General features: G+C 47.2%; 1 protein-coding gene across 2 annotated transcripts in view; it reads left to right on the top strand.

The window, feature by feature from the left end:
• The first annotated feature begins 1,309 nt into the window (after positions 1-1,309).
• Positions 1,310-19,939, top strand: part of Abhd6 (abhydrolase domain containing 6, acylglycerol lipase) — a 44,630-nt gene continuing 26,000 nt past the window's right edge. Inside the window, exons 1-2 of one of the 2 annotated variants that reach the window (XM_046452967.2) lie at positions 1,310-1,415; positions 12,779-12,843. The gene's annotated coding sequence lies outside the window, so the exon portion shown is untranslated. Of the gene's footprint in view, positions 1,416-3,126; positions 3,159-12,778; positions 12,844-19,939 lie in introns of those variants that run through there. The other variant, XM_058582103.1, reaches the window with a different exon arrangement.

The raw sequence follows: 19,939 nt of genomic DNA, 5'->3' as shown, positions 1-19,939 counted from the left end.
AAATTATCATGGGGACTGGGAATTGAAACTTGAGGTGTGAGTGAAGAGGCGGCCAAGAACTTGGAGGAAGATGCTCCAGCCCAAACCAGATAGATTGGCCCAAAGCCAGCATAAATTTCAGAAGCCCTGATAGAGTGAGCTTTCTTTCAGGCATGGGTGTTCGTTCACCAGTGGCCTCGGAGATGCCCCTCTGCTGTGTCTCTGAGGCTTCCTGCCCATGGCACATTCTTAATGGAACATGCTTAACTCAGCCAGGATATACCCCACCTGTCTGGAGGGCTTGGAGGGCACAGGTCTGGAAGGTTCCCTTGTGGTGGATTTAAGTGGTCAAGAGGCTCCCTCTCAAGTGGGAGGCAAGGCTCGGTGCAGCCAGAAGACCCAGATGAGGTCACACAGCAGGAGCTCACTACTCCTTGTTAACTGAATGAATGCTTTGATGAAAGAAACCCCACAGTGCAATGTGAGCCCAATATGGCCTTAGAGAAGACTTCCTGGTGGAAGTGACATTAAATTAAGATGTGTAAACAGAAAGGAGCAGCCAGACTGAGATGAGATTTAAATGTCCCTAAAAGAAAAGACCATAATGGGGATTTAACCAGTGGTTGTCTAAAGGCCTTTCCAGATGCTCCCCAGCTTTGGAGTCAGGCTGTCCTGGATTGGAATTCCCTGTTCTGTCCTTTCCAGGCAGAGCCCCTGGGCAAGCCCTCGCTGTTCGCGGGAGCCTGGGTTTCTTCTGAGAAAGGAAGCCAGTACCAGTGTCTGCTTCAGAGGATGACATAGGACAACTCAAGTAGCGTTACTCTTTTGGCCTGTGAACCCATATCAGTTCCGTTTCTTTCTCCTGGAGCCCTCTTTGGACAGAGATCCTGGCTGAGTCTCTTCGGTGAATGCAGCGCTCAGTAGCAACAGGTACATGGTAGATGTTCAATAAACTCGGCCCCTCGATTTCTGGCCTCACTTTGTGGAATCCTGCTTCCTGGGTTGCAATGCCTTCCGACTACACCCCGCCCCACTGTGCACCCTCTGGGAGAGTAATGTTCAGTTCTGACATCCAGAACATAGTAGGTGCTTGTGCAGCAACCCTGGCTTTAGGTCTTTGCAGAAAGGCTGTTGGGGTCTGGTTGTGCAGGATATCAACTTGTTCTCTGGGTTTAACGTTTTGAGCCGGGGTCGCGGAGAAGCCGGAGTTAACGCCCGGGAATCCCCTAGACCGAGCGCTGTTGGAGGCGGGGCCGGCTTTTCTGTCGGCGAACAAGGGCCGATGCGCTGCACCTTTAAGGAGTCGAGCCGGCAGGGGCGGGAGTGAGAGCGGCTCGGGAGCGTGCGCGGCGGGGCCGAGCTGAGCCGGGGTCTGGGGACCGAGGGCCGGGCCGGGCCGGGCCGGGCGGCGGGATCAGGCGGCTGAGGCCGGTCAGGTGAGCGGAGCGAGTGTGTGTGTGTGGGGGGGAGCACCCAGGAGAGGGCTGGGGGGAGCCCCAGTGGCCCGTGACCTGCCCCCACTTTCCGAGTCCAGGCTGTCCCCTTCCTGCGACGCGCTGGGTGCAAATGGGTCCTGGATCCGCAGCTCCCTTTCTGGTCCGTTTCCCCGCGGTGGCATCTGTCCTCCTCCTTGGTGCTTGGAAGGGCCCGAGACTCCCGAACCCGGGTGCATCTCCATCACCAGGCTTCCCGGGTCGAGCTGCCACCCTCCCGAAGCCCGGGGACAGGGCGAGGTCGGGGTCGGTCCCGTACCCTCCGGCCACTCCGCCTCCCACCTCCCGCGCCCGCAGCAGCCCGGACACCCCAGTGCCTGGAAGGCTAGGGTCCTGCGCTCCAGTTTCCTCCCCTGCCTGGAGAAAGGTCACAGTCGCCCTCCCAGACTACAGCAGGTTCCATGTCACTTCCCCCGCGTCGCCCCCATGTCCATCCATACCCCCTGACATCGCTCTCCTTGAACACCTCTCCACTGCAGCCTGTCGGCAACCCTCACCCCCGCCCGCCCCAACTCCCTCGCCCTTGCGCCCTTGCCCCTGGCCCTCCCGGAGACCCACTCGCGGGGTGCTGGTCCACCCACCCCGACAGCCCGGTGCCCGCCGGCATCCCTGACACCCCGCCTGCGCGGACCCGGGCTTCCCGGGTGCGGGTTTTGTAATGCCGGCTGCAGGGCAGAGCACGTGCAGGATTTTCGTCCCCAGCCTGCAGCCGCCTGGGGAGGCCAATTGACCGGGAGGCATGGGGAAGGAAGAGGGTGTCGGAGGAGCCAGAGGCTTGGCGTCCGGGGGACACATCTTTTGAACCTGTTTTGATGCCCTGGAAGCTGAGAAGAGGAAATAAGAGGAAGGTCCTGCCCAAGCAGAGACCTGGAGGCCAGCAGTTGTGTCACCCTCTTACCTGCCCAGAAATCCCTCATGGCTGGCTGCACCTGCCTTGCCAGTTAAAAATAGTGTATAATTAGCGGGTGCAGTGGCCCAACCTGTCATCCCAGCGGCTCCAGAGGCTGAGGCAGGAGGATGCAAGCCAGCCTGGGCAACTTAGGGAGGCTACCTCACACACACACACAAAAGAACTGGGCAGGTAACTCAGTGGTAGAGCACCCCTGAATTCAACCCCCCATACCCACCCACCCCCCAAAAAAGGAAAATAAAAATTGCTATAATTAATAATAGCTAACATAGAATAAACAAGTACTGAGTGCCGGGTGGTAATCCCCTTTAAAAGATTATAGCCCTTACTCCCTTCAAGAGCCCCTTGAGGTGGGTGCCACTTTTAGGCCCACTTGACAGGGGAGGTATAGGAAGCTTCCAGAGGTGGTCTTTTCCTAGGACACAGTGAGTGACCTCAGTTCCCCACTGTGAACCACTAGACTTTTTACCCAGTATTAACTAATCAATCCTTCTCAACATTTTGCTCTTTATTATTCATTTATATTTTATAGTTTTTTGGTACCAGGGATTGAACCCAGGGGTGCTTCATCGCTGATCCACGTTCCCAGCCCCCACTTTTTAAAAACTTTTTTTAGATTCTTTTTCTTTTTTCTTTTTTTTGTAGTTGTAGATGCCTGTAATCTTTTAAAAGGGATTATTACCTGCACTCAGTACTTGTTTATTATATTATGTCTTTATTTTATTTATTTTTGTAGGTGGTGCTAAGGGTCGAACCCCGTGCCTCACACGTACTAGGTGAGCACTCTGCCACTGAGCCACAACTCCAGCCCCCTCAGCCCTTTTATGTATTTTTTTTCAATATTTATTTTTTTAGTTGTAGTTGGACACAATACCTTTATTCCATTCATTTATTTATTTTTTTATGTGGTACTCAGGATCGAACCCAGGGCCCCGTGCATGCTAGGCGAGCGCTCTACCGCTAAGACACAATCCCAGCCCCCTGTATTTTTTTTTAAAGACAGGGTCTCCCTGGGTTGCTCAGGGCCTTGTCTTTGCTGAGGCTGGCTTTGAACTTGTGATCCTCCTGCTTCAGCCTCCTGTGCCAAGGCCCCCTGTTTGTTTGTTTGTTTGTTTGTTTATTTATTTTGCATGCTGAGGATTGAACCCAGGGCTTTGTACGTTTTCAGTATTTTTATAACATAGGAAACTAGAAATAATTTGTGTTCTTGGCACCAGTTTATTTTCAAAAATTAGGTTCTGGGGCTGGGGATGTAGCTGTGTGGTAGAGCACTTGCCTAGTCGGTTGAGGCCCTGGGTCTGATCCCCAGTACTACATAAATAAATAAATTAGCTAATTAGCTCATTTTTCAGACGACCAAGGGGTCTTCGATGCCCTCCTCCAGGACATCGAAGCCCAGAGAAGAGAAGGGACTTGCTTGAGGCCACACAACTGGAAAGTGCCAGGGCTGGAATGCAAACAGGTTCTGGGATGGTTCATGGGTTGCTTCCTGGGCACCCTCTGCTGCTCTGGTCCCTTTGCCTAGGCTCCTGGAGACCATTTCCTCCCTCCTGGCTTCCTCTGCTGAGGCCCAAGAGGGGAACACACTTCTCCACGGGCTGCCTTTGCCTAGGCCCTTCCAGAAATCTCTGCTGCTAACTCTTACTGCCCTCTAGGGTGTAGCTCGGCAGCTCTGCGGATCCCTCCAGGAACACTTCCCTGATTTCTCTTGTCCCCAACTAAAAGCTTTTCCTGCCTCCCACTCCCATGGTGGCACTTGGAAAGTTCTGCTGTGTGCATCTGTCTTGTCCCTTGGGTGCAGTTGTGTTGGCAGGATCAGAAATGCTCCCCAAGGCCCCTCTCTCCACCTACCTGGTCAAGCCCCAGGACAGAAAGAGGGTGAGAGAGAAGGGGCAGGGGGAGGACCACAGCAGGTGCAGTGGGTCCCAAAATAAAAATAGACCCAGGATTTATGAACCCTGCATCACCAACCCCCCTCAGTGAGTTTCAGTCTGATCTCAGGGAAAGTTATTTCGCCTGGCGTCTACCATTGTAACCTTGCATATTTGCTTTTGTTTATAACACAAAGGATTTCCACCACAAAATCAGGCAGGCTGCGCCCATATCTCCCTTTTACCACTTGCTATAGCTATGTGTCCCTGGACAAGTTACCTAACTTCTCTGAGCCTCAGCTTTTGGAAACAGGACCTACTTCAGAGGGTAGTGGTAATCCTTAGCTAAAATAATGCACAGGGCCTAGTGTGTGGTAGACACTCAATAAACACCAGCCAGCTATTATGAAGAGCAGCAGTAGTTGACCACTACTTTGAATCACAAGAACTCTGTTAAATCATTAATAAACGGCTCACATCGACCCTACTTAGGAGGCAGGCAGGGGAGTTCAGGCCAAGCAGAAGTAATCATATTTTGTATTCACTAAGGCCATGGGCAAGCTGCTGGATGATGGAGTTAAGTTCCTTTTTTTTTTTTTTTGTACCAGGGATTGAACTCAGGGGCACTCGACCACTGAGCCACATCCCCAGCCCTTTTTTATATTTTATTTAGAGACAGGGTCTCACTGAGTTGCTTAGGGCCTTGCTAAGTTGCTGAGGCTGGCTTTGAATTCATAATCCTCCTGCCTCAGCCTCCTGAGGCCCAAAGATCAGAATTTTGTGAAAGCTCTCCCCAGGGGATTCAAATGGGTTGAGAAGAACTGCCTTAAGACAGTGAACTTAAACAAAAATCCTTGTGGACTGTAAGACGGTGTTTTGGGGTAGATGGTGTGAGTGGTTATAATGTCTGTCACATTTATCACAGTGATGAGACCAGGTCAGAGTGGAGCGATTTTGTTTCCTCTAAAAGAATTAGTGGCTGGAAGTCTGGAGACTTTTGTTTGTTTGTTTGTTTTTGGTACCAGGGATTGAACCCAGGGGCGCTTAAACACTGAGCCACATCCCCAGCCCTATTATATTTATTTAGAGACAGGGTCTTGCTGAGTTGCTTAGGGCCTCACTAAGTTGCTGAGGCTGGCTTTGAACTCACAATCCTCCTGCCTCAGCCTCCCGAGCTGCTGGGATTACAGGCATGCACTACCGTGCCTGCTGGAGACATTTTTGATTATCATAACTTGTGGATAGCATCAGTGGCCAGTTATGCTGCTGAATGTCCTACAATGCACAGGAAAGCCCCACAACAATTACTGGCCCCCATGGTCAGTTGTGCCAAATAGAGAAACCTGTGCCACGTGTGTTTTCCACAGCATTCTTTCTGACCTTGAATGTAGATGAAGATGTTTCCCCAGATCAATCCCTGAGAAGCCCTCTGGACCAGTCCAACCTTCCCCGTCCCAGAGCCCAGGTGGCCATCGCCGCCTGTGGCTGAATGCACTGGGTCTGTCCTGGGCTCCACTGGTACTCTGGAGCTGTGCCCAGCAAACTGCTGACTCAGGGGAGCAGACGGCTCCGGAGGGTGCGGGCCAAGGTCCTGACGCTGCTGCGGGCTGGGATCCTCATCTTAAGTCATCACCTAAAGTAATAGCAGCCTTTATCTGAGGCAGTTTCCAGAAGCTTTGGCTGTTTGACTGTTGGCATGGAATGATGTACCCAGACTTGGATGCTAGCCCTGGGTATAGTGACATCTGGGGACTGCGTTTGATAGGTGAGACTCCTGATTATAGAGACAGTGGCACAGATGCTGCCCACAGAGCTCTCAAGCATCTGGACAGTTCCTGAGCAGTGTAGGGCAGGGGACTGCGGTGTGACAGGGCTGCCTGACTCCCATGAGGGCAGGTGGGATCTCCCCAGCTGAGCAGGGAGCTCAGAATGTGCCAGTCACCACTCTGAACTGGTTCCTTGTACCATCTCCTCGTCTCATTTTGTCCCCATACTGATGTTCCAAGAGGTTCAAGGTCCCATGGCTGGCCTGTGGCACAGCAGAGATTGAACCCAGGTTATTGAAGTGCAAAACTGAATCTTCCGAGAAGCATTTGCAGATGGTAGTGCCACGTTAACAGCCAGGACTGGCAGATGCGCGGAGCTTGCTAAGTGAGAGGGAATTCTGTGTGCCTGGAGAGGAGAGCCCGTGCATTAGAGTCCGTGCACTAGTGCAGAAGGGCATAGTGTGTATGGGGTTGCAGATCTATCCAGGAAAGAGGTGGGGGGAGATGGGACTTGAAAGATGGACAGGCACCAAATCATATGTGGCCTTGCACCTCATGCTGAGGGCCATTGGCGGACCACTGGTGAGTTGGGTCAGGGGAAAAAGGTGTGTGATGTTGGGTAGCTTGCTTAACCTCTCTGGGTCCCAGATCCCCATCAGGACTGGCGTCTCGAACCATGCTGCTCAGATGAATGTTCATTGTGTCAGTGGCTGTAAGAATAGAGCAGCCCACATTGATGATGGCTTGTTTCCTCTCACTCTGAGCAGCTGGTGGTATTTTGACTTTCCATCCTGGTTTTTGGTATTTATCAAATGCCACCAAGGGCAAGACACTGTGGATACTAAGGACTGAGACAGATCCAATGATGTGGTTGGACTTAACTTGGAGGAGCTGGCATCCTGTGAAGGGCACAACCAGTGTTCCCACCCCAAGGGACAAGCCACAGATGTCACGAGATGTGCAAACACCCTGGGCAGGAGGATGAGGGGGTGGTTGCTGGGCACCCAGGAAAGGCTAAGGGAGCCAATTGCTCTGTTAGAAGAGTTTTAAAGGAGTAGATGGGGTAGGGAGAGGGTGTCTTACTGGTAGAGAGAGTGGGGACAGCCAGGCTAGGTGGCACACACCGTAATCCTGCAGTTTGGGAGGCTGAGACAGGAGGATCGCGAATTCAAAGCCAGTCTCAGCAACTTAGCAAGGTCCTAAGCAACTCAGTGAGACCCTGTCTTTAAATAAAATACAAAATAGGGCTGGGGTGTGGCTCAGTGGTTGAGTTGCCCCTGAATTCAATCCCTGGTACACCACCCTCCCCCACCAAAAGAGAGTGGGGACAGTGGAGGAAAACAGAAAGCCCATCCAGGGCACTCACAAGAGGGTCAGATCAACAGTGTGTCTAGTACCTATTCCCCGGGTTTCCAGGTTGTAGACGGAAACAGGTTTTCACACCAGGGAGATGTTACTAATGGATCTGTGTCCTATGTTCCGCTCCACTCTGTCTGTTCTCCTCCATGGGACCTGCCAGGCAGACCCCAGGGGCATCTGTTTCCCCAGGTCATAGAATGTTTTGTAAATGGAAGACACACAGTGAAAAGTGAGATCATGACTCTTACAAGAGACAGGATTCTGCGCAAAGCAGGGGATGCTAAAATGTCACCTGAAGGACATGTCAAGGCCGTTAGAGGACCTAGCAGGGTGAGGCCTGTCGACCATTGAGGAAGGGAAGGGACAGGGACTCAGAAAACAGACACCTGACAGACCTGTGAGAAATCAATGAAGCCATGAGATAAGTTTGTAAAAGTGACCTCTCTCTGGTAGGGCCACCATAGCCAAATTGAAGTGGGGAGGATTTTTCATAGAGTGAACTAATCTACATGAGGCTATTCTCTCTCCTGACAATTAGCACGGGTGATAATTACCACCTGATCTTGGTTTAGTATTGCTATTAAAATGGTGATTTTTCTGGGGAGGAAGGGGTACCTGGGATCGAACTCAGGAGCACTCAACCACTGAGTCACATCCCCAGCCCTGTTTTGTATTTTATTTAGAGACAGGGTCTCCCTGAGTTGCTTAGTGCTTCGCTGTTGCTGAGGCTGGCTTCGAACTCACAATCCTCCTGCCTCAGCTTCTCGAGCTCCCGGGATTACAGGTGTGCACCACCGCACCCTGCTAAAATGGCAATTTTGCTTTTGATTTTATTCATTTTGATACAGTTCCAAACAAAAGGGTGTGGCACTCTTAACCATTTTCCTGGATAACTGAGACAGCCTCCTTGGGGGAGATTCTGGCTTGAAGGAAAGTGGGGACCAACTCCCAAAGGGCCCCCAATGCTAGACTTTTTGCAGGAAGCCAGAAATCTTGCCCCTGAACCTCGCCACCTTGTATTAACAGAGCCCTGATTTCCTTTAACACCAGCTTTGCTTCCAAAGCTAGAAAAGGCTGCAGGCCAGCTCCATCTGTAGTGAAGACTCTTCATCTCCTAGTTTTTCCTTTTATTTGGGAGAGTAAGTTGCATCAATGGGAGAATGTCTGTGGGTGCCCAGGTTCTAGTTTAGGCCTCCGCTATAATCCATGCATATCCAGGGCTATTTTAATCCTTTTAGTCATGGGGAAAATAGTTTCTTACATCATGCTGTTTCTTTCCTTTGAGCGGGGGATGAAGGCTCTTGTGGGCTCCCCTAGAGCCTGAAGACTTTAGGGTCCTTGGAGATAAAGGGTCAAGTGGCTTTGGCTTCTGTTTTAACCAGCAACAGGTTGGCTTGCATTTCAGCTGTCTTCTTGAAGACAAGATTTCAAGCAGGTGGTTCTTTCAGACTGTTATAGCCCACACACCTTGGCCCAAGAGTCTGACTTTTTGAGGTGCTCAGCCAGGCCAGTGTAGTATGGTTTATTGTCTTACTTTGTGGCCAATAAGTCTTTTTTTTTTTTTTTTTTTGTCCCAGGAATTAAACCCATTGCATTTACCACTGAGCCACATCCCCAGCACTTTTTTTGTATTTTTATTTAGAGACAGAGTCTCAATGAGTTGCTTAGGGCCTTGCTCAGTTGTGGAGACTGGCTGTGACTCATGATCCTCCTGCCTCAGCCTCCCAGGTTGCTGGGATTACAGATGGGTGCCATCCTTCCTGGCTCCAAAACAACTTTCTAGAAGCTGGGCCACAGGATAGGCCAGCCTCCTGCCTTTCAAATGAGCCCCTGATTGATCTGCCTTTTCTCCCCTCTGGCTGTGACTTCTCCCAGAGGACTGGGTAGTAGGACTTGCTGGTGTTCTCTGATCCTCCACCCACAGGCCCAACCTGGCTGGGCTTCTTCTCTTGCCCAGTGCTGCCCTAGTGGCAGAAGTTGCCAGCTGGTTCTTGAGCAAGGACCCCAAGAGGACCTGTTGCTGGTACTTTGTGAAGCAGGACAGTGATCCCTCTCCTCAGTCCCTCTCTACCATAAAGAAGATAGGAATCTATGGCTATTTATGGTTGTGTAATTCCAGGCCATGTGGTTCCAAAAGGGAAAATTCTTATCATTTGCTATCTTAGAGTGCTGGACTTTGATTCTTAAAGACTAAAGTTCCTGCCAGGCAGAAGTGGCATAGGACAGGAGGGTCTGTCCCGAGCCTCAGGCCACCCAGCTCATGTTCAGATATGATGAATTTTCACTGTAACACATTCAAGTTCGTATTTCTTCTTATGAGAAATTATTAAGGCTTGATTACTGCCTCTCATGGGCCTTTTGAATGAATATAAATCTCAGGACTGGGCTGGGTTCCGTGGAACACACCTGTAATCCCAGTGGCTCGAGAGGCTGGGGCAGGAGGATCGTGAGTTCAAAGCCAGCCTGAGCAACTTAATGAGGCCCTGAGTAACTCAGCGAGACCTTGTCTCTAAATACAAAGAAAAAAGGTGGTGGTGGTGGGGGTGGGCTGAGGATGTGGCTCCATGGTTAAGTGTCCCTGGGTTCAATCCTTAGTACCAAAGGAAAGAAAATTCATGTCTAGCCAGTAGGACTCTCTGTGATAATTAAAATGTTCTGGATTTTCATTTTCCAATATGGTAGCCACAAGCCACATGTGGCTATTGAGCATTTGACATGTGGCTGATATTGCTGAGGAGCTGAACTTTAAATTTCATTTAGTTTTAATGAATTTAAATAGCCACATGTATAATGGCTACTGTGTTGAACAATACAGAATAGAGTTGTTGTTTTTTTTTAATAGTATTGGAGATTGAACCCAATGCTAGGCAAGTGCAGTACCACTAAGCTACATCCCCAGCCCTTTTTAACATTATTTTGAAACAAAGTCTCACTAAGTTGTCCAGGTTGATTTGCAATCCTCCTGCTTCATTCTCCTAAGTAGCTAGGATTACAGGTGTGCACCTCCATACCTGGCTTCAAGATAGACCATTTTATTTGAGTTCATATTGTATTTTTTAATTAAATAGGAAAAAACCCTTCATACCTGTGTATAGTAGCAATTCAAAATTTACAAAAAGAATATCAGTGAAAAATTTTACTCTCATCTCTGCCTCCAGAATCCCATTCCCTCCCACCAGAGCCAGCTACTAGTCCCAGTTTTTGTGTGTGTGTGTGTGTGTATCCATGTAGAATCATTTCATACATATGTAATCATAACATATACAATCTCTTTTTTTTTAAGCACAAATGGTGTTATTCTATCTACTGTCTTCTGTTCCTCACTTTTTTGAATTAATAATGTATCTTGGAGGTCATTACCTATGGGGAAAATTGAACTGCCTTATATTTAGTTTCTATTTGTATTTAATGCCTGTATGTAATTTTTTTTGTAAAGCTATACCATTGTTTACTTACCAGGTTCCCTGTAAGTGGACATATGAATTTATTATCTTTTATTATGGTATAAATGAAACTGTAATGAATAACCTTGTACAAATATATTGTTACACATGTTCAGATATAAATATAGGTAAATTCTTAGAAGAAAAAATATTACTAGGTCAAAGGCAGGTGAATTTCCCAGGGCCACATATTTGGACTTTGTTGATGGATGTGTACTTTTTTTTTTTTTAGTATCAGGAATTGAACCCAGGGGTGCTTAACCACTGAGTCACATCCTCAGCCCTTTTAAATTTTACTTTGAGACAGTGTCTCACTAACTTGCTTAAGGCCTTGCTAAGTTGCTGAGGCTGGCTTTGAACTCTCGATCCTCTTGCCTCAGCCTCCCAAGCTGCTGGGTTTACAGGCATGTGCCACTGCACCTGGCTGGGAGTATAATATGTACATGATATGAGAGCATCTAGTTCTACAATGGCCTCAGATACACAGTCTGTTTCTAAACTTTTTGTGCATTGTTGAATAAAGACCACCACAAACCTGTAGAAGTGATTTGCCTGTCTCTCTTTTAAATAAGATTGAGCACCTTCTATGTTTAAGAGTCATTCCAGTTTCCTTTCTGGTATGTTATTTATGCAGATTATTTGCTCATCTTTTCTTTAATGGATTTTGTTCTTGTTGATTTGTAGGACCCTTTTATACATTAAGGAAGTTTGTTACCTTTGATATGTGTTGACATATTTTAATCCTGTTGATGATATCACTTTTGAGTGGATGTTTAAAAACCAGTTTTAGCCATTGCAGTACTGCACGATTTAAATTGCAAGTCTGAGGTCAGCCTGAGCAACCGAGACCCCGTCTCAAAATGAAATGAGAAGGGCTGAGCATGTAGCTCAGTGGTAGAGCATTTGGCAGAGTTTGGCCTCAGTGATTAATGCTTTGACATTTTATTTCTTATGATCCCCAGAATCTCATGTGGGAGTCCTTGGGCTCGATTCTTAGTACAATAAACATTTTTATGTCATCAGCTTCTTACTCTTTTGTAATGACAATAAAAATGCAAAAATTATTTTGTAAATAGTGATGTTTTTGTCATGGCTTCTGTTTTTTTTTTTTTTTTTTTTTTTTTAGTATTGATGGACCTTTATTTTATTCATTTATTATTTATATGCAGTACTGGGCATTGAACCCAGTGCCTCACACACAGGAGGCAAGCCCTCTACTACTGAGCCACAACCCCAGCCCCCCCATGGCTTCTGGTTTTTTATACCTCTCTTGGAAAGGCCTTCCCCTTGGAGATATTTTAGGACAGAGTTCTCATGATTTCTTCTAGACGTTTCATGGTTAAACACTCACCTATCTGAAACAGTCCCCGGATCCTCTGGCTTTATTTTCCCTTACCTGTGGCTTCACACTCCTGTCACAGAGCCTTTGCCAGTTCCTCTGTGCTTCTGGCCAGCCCTGTGCGTGCTGTCCCTAACACTCCAATAGCCCTATTGACCTTTGGTTCTCACCCTTCCTCCATAACTTCCTGAATGCAATGTTTAGGGAAGCCGGGGTCCAAAAGGGGAAGGAGATCTTTATCCAAGGTTCTTTGTTAAGTTTGTAGGCCTAGAGCCAAGTACATCTGGTCTTCCCATTGTTGTGCTTCCCACCCAGGGAACCAGGCTGTCCTGTGGCCCTTCCCTGCTTGACCTTCACCTGCTTTCCTCTTTGACCTGTAACCCTTCCTAGGCCTGGCTCCTTATCAGAGATGCCCCGCCCTCCATGCGCTTTTGCCTAATTGGGGAGGTAACCTGAACCTAGGGCAGACTATAAAGCCACAGGATGTTTGCACTCCCCTGTGCTGGCTAGGCAGAGCAGCTTTGCTCTATTCAGCCAGCCATTTGGCCCCTCTGAGCGCTCCATTCATATTCCCTAAGATGATTTAATGCTTTGTCATCTTATTTCTTGTGATTCCAGAATCTCATTTTCAGCTCCTGTCAAAGCCAGTAGCAGTTGGGAAAGAAAGCTGTGCTCTTTGCAGAGTAAGTATGGATCTTTTAATTTTATTTTTATGTTTTGAACTGGGGATTGAACCCAGGAGCACTTACCCACTGAGCCGCATCCCCAACTCTTTTTTATATTTTATTTAGAGACAGGGTCTTGCTGAGTTGCTCAGGGCCTCATAAATGCTGAGGCTGGCCTCAAACTTGCAATCCTTCTGCCTCAGCCTCCCCAGCCACCAAGATTACAGGAGTGTGCCACTACACCTGGAAAATATGGATTTTTAACACCATAGACAACAAAGTAGCCCTTCCTGAGGCTAGGCTGTTTCTGAGCCCCCTCCCCCCTACACAGGTCACCTATGTGGGTGGTTCTTTCAGTCTGATGGGAGGGGATTGGACTCCTGGAGGCTTTCAAAGCTTCAGCATTGGGCTGGGGATGTGGCTCAAGCGGTAGCGGTAGCGCGCTCGCCTGGCATGCGTGCGGCCCAGGTTCGATCCTCAGCACCACATACAAAGATGTTGTGTCCACCAAAAACTAAATAAATAAATAAATATTAAAATTCAAAAAAAAAAAAAAAGCTTCAGCATCCACCCCTGCCCCATAAACAGTTCTCCAAAACTGTACCTGGAGCAGAGCTCTGATGTGAAAGAATTCTAGAAGGCCTAGGCTTCTGGAACCACTGTGCTTTCCTGTGGAATATGGTACTGGAACTGGCCCTGGATGCACAGGATGGCAGGGCACTCCACTGGCAGGAGGCCGTGTGGGCCTGGCATGGGGCAAGGAACTGGTTAGTTGGTGCAGGCAGAATGGGGAAGTCAGAACTGGGCAGTGGGGCTGGGACCCTAAGGGGTGCTTCACACTTTATCTGGTAGACATTGGACCAGTGCAGTCCAATCCTGGAGTTGGTGGTGGACGAACGCGAAATGTAAAATAATAGTTTTTATAGAAATGGGAGTCCGGCCCCTATGTGCTGCCGGGGGAGTTGTCAGATTCCTAGGAAGTCCTCCATCTGACATGAGAGCTGAATTTCAGATTTAATTGAATTTGATTAATTTTAACTTAAATGACAGTTTATCTAGATTCAGACAAGTTGACTTCAGAGACAGTGCCTCTCCGCTATTGCATAGCTGGAGTGGTGAGAGGAAGTGATGGGGGTGTGGAGGCCCATGAGTCAGGAGGAGCCGGGAGAGACATGCCTGGAGCATAGCAGGGCCGTGGGATCATTGGTGTGGTAAAGCAGGCATTTGGAAAAGTCTGGAAGGAGCTCTGATCTTGCAGAGGAGAGAGCTGGAGGATGGAAGTGAGGCGGAATTAAGGAGAGCATTATGGGAATATCCAAGGGAGAGAGTGAGGAGAGCATGTGGTACCCTGGCCAGGCATGCTCAGCCTTGGCTTGCTTCAGCAGTGCAGTTACTGGGGCAGCAAATTACAGGAGAAATGGTTCAGCCAGAGTGAGAGGGAGACAATGAGGTCACGAAGAAGGCAGAGGTGAGCACCTGTGGACAGTAATCCTGGGGACTTTGTCACCCTTGCATTCATAACTGGTGCAAACTAACTTACTTGTTTGGAAATTTCACTGTGATTTTCGTCTATGATGGAGAAGATGTATTGTTAAGGCAAGATTGCGATAAATCACCGAGTCGATCTTAAAGCGGGAGATGGAAGCTTTATTCACCAACCAGCAGTCTGGATCCACCAGCTTTTTTAGCTGTTGATCTTCAATGATAGTTTTGAGAAATTCGTTTTTCCTTCCAAGAACTCATTCCAGAAATCAGTGTGGGGTAGATGCAGTGCTGTTTAACAGTTGGGGACTTAAATTCATTTCAAGAACATACTGTTTTTCTAGTGGAAAACATTGTGGGGAGAATTTTTTTTTTATATTGCACAATTAAAGAAAAAAAAATTATAAGCTGCACCCAATAGTTTTTAAAACATACCAGCAAGAACAGGGAGTAAGCTTAATGGTAAATTGTAAAGTTATTAACATGTTCATTGCTGTTGCAACAGTTCTAAAGAAATATGGATATTGCCCATGAGGACATTGAACTCTGTGCCTTGTGCATAACTGATGCACAATGAATATCTGCTACAGCAAGCTTTGCAAAGGCAAAGATAGCATGAACTGGGGACATCCACAGGAGAGGGTTAAAATTCAGGTCATAGCATTTACCAACTGGAAGACTAAGGACATTTGTTAACTTCTTTAAGTCTCAGTTTTCCCATCTTTAAAAGGGGAAGATTATGTGAACCTCTTCCTGGGACCTAGCACAGAGTCCTCAGTAGACGGAGGTTGTTGCTCTTAGGTCTCTGGTGATGGTCACAGTTATTGTTTTTTGTTGTTGTCATGACAACCATTGCTATTTTGGGGGGAGCAAAACTTCAGTTTGTCAAATCTGATGGACTATACAGAGACATATAGAGAAGGGCAAGATTCTAGAAAGCGCTCTACATTGTGTTTACTCTTGGGTTTTGCTTTACACCCTGAAGATTAAGGGATTGTAGCTCAAGATCCCCGGTTTTCAATGAGAGCATTGAAAGAGAATGGTGAAATGTCATGCCTGACTTCTAACCCCAGAATCACTCCATTTCTCTCATGCTGTGTTTTATTAGGATCCACTAACATCTCCTGTCCAATTAATCTTTGGCCCTGTGTTCAGAGCTACAGGCCCCAGATGCACAGCTTGGATGTTAACAGGTGGCAGAGGAGGTTGAGTGGCAGGCTCTGGCATGGGATGTGACAGCGTGTTTCCATCCCACGATGGCCAGCTTGACATTACCTCACTTCACACCGTGCTGCGGGGGGGTGGGGGGGGGCCGGGGGGCCTCACCTTATACAATAGCCATGGAAAAAAAGAGTGTTTTTCTTTTTCAGTTTATGAAATCAGGCATGAACATTATTTAAGCACCAAATGTCTGCTAGGTACTGTTTTAGCTTCTGTGAAAAATATAGGGGACAAGATGCTGGAGAGGATAAGCCAGGTTCTACTCTTTAATTGTCTGGCATAATTTCAGAAATGTTTTAAGAGTAGGAAAGAACAGAAGGGGTGATCTGGTTGAATGGTCTCATTTTATAAATGAGGAAAACAAGGTCTTGTAGTGGATGTGTGGAAGAGCCGGGTAGGGGACAGCTGGCTGGAACAACCCCCAGCCCAGTGGGCCCTGTGCATCTGCTCCTCCGCTGCAGCCTTGTATACACCAGGTCATGGTTCTCCTAGATCCATGTGTTACCTAGTTAGCATTTTTCTTTCTTTTCTTTTTACTTAAATTTCTTCTTCTTGTTGTTCTTCTTTTCCTTTTTTGGGGTGCTGGGAATTGAATCCAGGGCCACTTAACCGCTGAGCCACATCCCCAGCCCTTTTTTTTATTTTGAGACAGGGCCTTGCTAAGTTGCTGAGGCTGGCTTTAAACTCATGATCCTCCTGCCTCAGCTGGAATTACAGGCATGTGCTACAGCACCTGGCTTAAATTTCTCCTTAATATTAATTTGCATGTCTACCATATTTGAAAGTATCCATAAAAAATAAATAAAAGGGAACCATGTTACTAACTAGCTGAATACCTCCAAGAGGCTGTAGGATCAGATTGCTGTGTAATACCCTCATCCTGAGAGTTAGTCTTTGACCTAAATAGGACCTGAACTGAAAAGCACCTGTCATTCCAGCAGCTCAGGAGGCTGAGGCAGGAGGATTGCAAGTTCAAAGCTGGCCTCAGCAATTTAGCAAGGTCCTAAACAATTGAATAAGACCCTTATCTAAAAATCAAAAGATCTAGGGATGTGGCTCAGGGGTTAAGTGCCACTGGGTTCCATCCCTCGAATCAAAAAATAAAATGAAATAAAATAAAAAAGAGGTGGCTGTCTTAGAATGTATGTCAGTGTGAGCTGATGCAGCGTACCCCTGAAGCATTACTTAATGTTCTCCCACTCCCTAAAATCATCTCACAAGCCATCAGTTATGTAGACCCCTAGTTTGGCAAACTCTGGGTTACATGCGATAGTTGGTTTTCTGATTTTTCTGTCATTGGTGGTTCCTGGATCCCAGGGAATCAGGTTCCTTTCTGTCTTCAGCCTTCCCTGGGGGTCACTGTCATTTATTAATAGAATAAAGTGCTCTATTAATAATACCCACTGGCAGAGGAGCTGCTCTTTTAAAGGAATGCTGGATCCAATCCTTTGTCAAATGGAGGATGTCGCAGAGATAGGCATGATCCTCTGCTCCTTATCTGTATGAAAACACTGCCATCAGGAAGCACTTTGGTCTCTTCAGTGAGGGCCTGGCTTTATTTGACTTCATCAGGCAAAGTGTGCAGTTCTCTGTAATAAAACCAAACTTTACTAAAGGGATCATGCGCTACCCAAGACTTTATTTTGCTATTGAATGAAAAGGAGCCTGGTAGACCTTCCCTTGGAACTGAGGGTGACATCCACAGCAGGCACCTGTCAAGCAGGGAGGTTTCTCTTTTCCCAATCTTACCTTCAGTTCAGTCCTTCAGTCTATATATATATGGCTTTGGACTAAAGTACTCTAATTCCTGGTCCAAAGGTAAGTGGTGTATTAACATCCTACAGCTCTGGGGTCAGAATTCGCAATGGCCCTCAGCATTTTTTAAAGACTTTCTGAGATGTGGAAGAGTCTTGGCGAAGCCGACACTTCCCACATTCATCAGCTCACATGAGATCCATGATGTTCAGATTTGTACAAATCCCTTTCTCTCCGGGATGAATTTGCTTACCCCTTGATGGCAAGGCCTCTTAGAGCCACAAATTATGCCCAGCAGTTCTTTTATTCTGTTCACAGTGCTGAGGTCTGAACCCAGAGCTTTGCACAGGCTAATAAGTGCTCTACCACCCAGCCATGCTCCCAGCTCTTGTACCCAGAATTTACCAGGTGACTCCTCTGGCAATTTTGTGATTATTGAAAGCAATAAAACATCAGAGCCGGGTGGGCATGGTGGCCCATGCTTGTCATCTCAGCGGCTTGGGAGGCTGAGGCAGGAGGATCACAAGTTCAAAGCCAGCCTCTGCAACTTAGTGAGGTTATAAGCAACTCAGCCAGACCCTGTCTCTGAATAAAATGTAAAAAGGGGCTGGGGGTATGGATCAGTGGATTGGTACCCCTGGGTTCAATCCCTGGTATCAAAAAAAAACAAAAACAAAATAACCATCAGGTCTCGCAGTATCACTGGGAATGGTTGTTCCTAAAACAAATTAAACAGGATGGAGCCCATTTTGTAATTACTTTCCATTAATCCATTTGTAGTTTTTGTGTCCTGTGCCATAGCTGGCCCTGAGAAAGGGCAGGGATGATTGTCCCCACCCTCATGGAACTCTGCTCCAGAAGAAATAGGCCAACAATTTAAGCATGCTGGGAAAATTGCAAATAGTAAGAAGCCCAGAGGTAGCTGAATGAGAAGCAGAGTCGGCGCTGCGCCCTGGGAAGGAGGCAGTTGTCATCACGACCCAGACAGAATGTGCATGAGATGGAAAAGGACCGTCTAACCCACCTACCATGCATCTGTCACCTGGGTCTTTTGGGTCTTCAGGAAGACATTAGGATACCACCTTATGGGCTTGTTTTCCCCTGCTTCTTACTGGGTATTATTTATTTTTTAATAGCTTATATACCAATATAATACAAAAGATTTAAAAAGTTAAAGACAAATCTCGTGTCTATCCCAGAAATGAGAGGGGCTCGTGGGGCCAAAAAACCTGTCTGAAAAATAGAGTTCAAATCTTCAGGAGAAATTGGGAGTGATGAGTGTGAGTTCCTTTTTTTTTTTTTTTTTTTTTGTACTGGGGATTGAACCCAGGAGAGCTTAGCCACAGAGCCACATCTCCCTTACTTTGTATTTTATTTAGAGACAGGGTCTCACTAAGTTGCTTAGGGCCTCACTAAGTTGCTGAGGCTGGCTTTGAACTCTTGATCCTCCTGCCTCAGCCTCCCCAGCCACTGGGATTACACCATATGCCACCATGCCCAGTGAATATGTGTTCTTATCAGCAAAGTGATTACAAAGATGGCAGAAAGGCCATTTGAAAAAAATTAAGTAGACCTCCCTGCAAAGGCAATGTGCCTAAGTTCAAAACCTATTTTGTGATCTACCAACTGGATGACCTCTGGCAGGTTACTTAACCTTATGGAGTCTCGATTTCCCTAGCCTATAAAATGTGATGAAACACCACCTGGCCTCTCTGACAGGGTTGGTGTGATCTATCAAGGATTGGCAAATACAGCCTGTAGGCCTAATGCAGTCTACAGCCTAATTGTATAAATAAAGTTTTATTGGAACGCAGTCACACCCACTGATCACACATTGTTCACTACTGCTCTCTCACTCTGATGGCAGGCTGAGTAGTTGTGGCAGAGACTCCATGGCCCATAGCACAAACACAGGCATCATGTGGCCCTTTATGGGACACATTTGCCAGACCTTGTGTTCGATGGTTGTGAGGTCAGTGAGTTCATTATAAAATTGAAATAAATATCACTTGACAGGGGTGTGTGGGAGAAATCTCTTTACAGGAAACATAAGGAAGGCCATGATTTGGTGGGTCTTAATGCTTTTTCTTGGAGCAGTGTGTTCTGGGGAAATATATGGCTTTGGCAGAAAATGCTCTAATTCCTGGTCCAAAGTTCCATGGTGTGATTAACTTCTGGCAGCTGGGTCAGAATTCCCAATGGCCCTCAGCATTTTTTAAGGACTTTCTGATTTAACACAGGTAGCTGGGTGTCACGGCAGAGCATCACACCTGGCTTGCAGGTCCTTGCAGGAGTTGTATTCTGTGTCAGGGAGGGTAATGGGACTTGCAATAGTTTTCATTCCACATCAGAATGAACCATGTTGTGAGTTCATGAGACAGGATTAGATAGGGACTTTTGATTGAACTGAATTTCAATCAAAAGGGCCTGTTACATGTCAGGCTTTAGTCTCAGCTCAGGGGACATCGTCCCTGCCCTGTGGACCCTACATGCTAGCCTTATTTGTGCCTGGTGAAGGTCTTTTTTTTTTTTTTTTTGATACCAGGGAATGAATCCAGGGGCACTTAACCACTGAGCCACACCTCCAGCCCTATTTTGTATTTTATTTAGAGACAGGGTTTGCTGGATTGCTTAGCCTTGCTATTGCTGAGGCTGG

This window comes from Marmota monax, unplaced genomic scaffold, assembly GCF_021218885.2.
Source record: "Marmota monax isolate L192 unplaced genomic scaffold, Marmota_monax_Labrador192_F-V1.1 WCK01_AAM20220418_F8-fsc00042, whole genome shotgun sequence".
Taxonomy (NCBI): Eukaryota; Metazoa; Chordata; class Mammalia; order Rodentia; family Sciuridae; genus Marmota; species Marmota monax.
The sequence above is the reverse complement of the archived record's forward strand: the minus strand, read 5'-3'. Positions and strand labels throughout refer to the sequence as shown.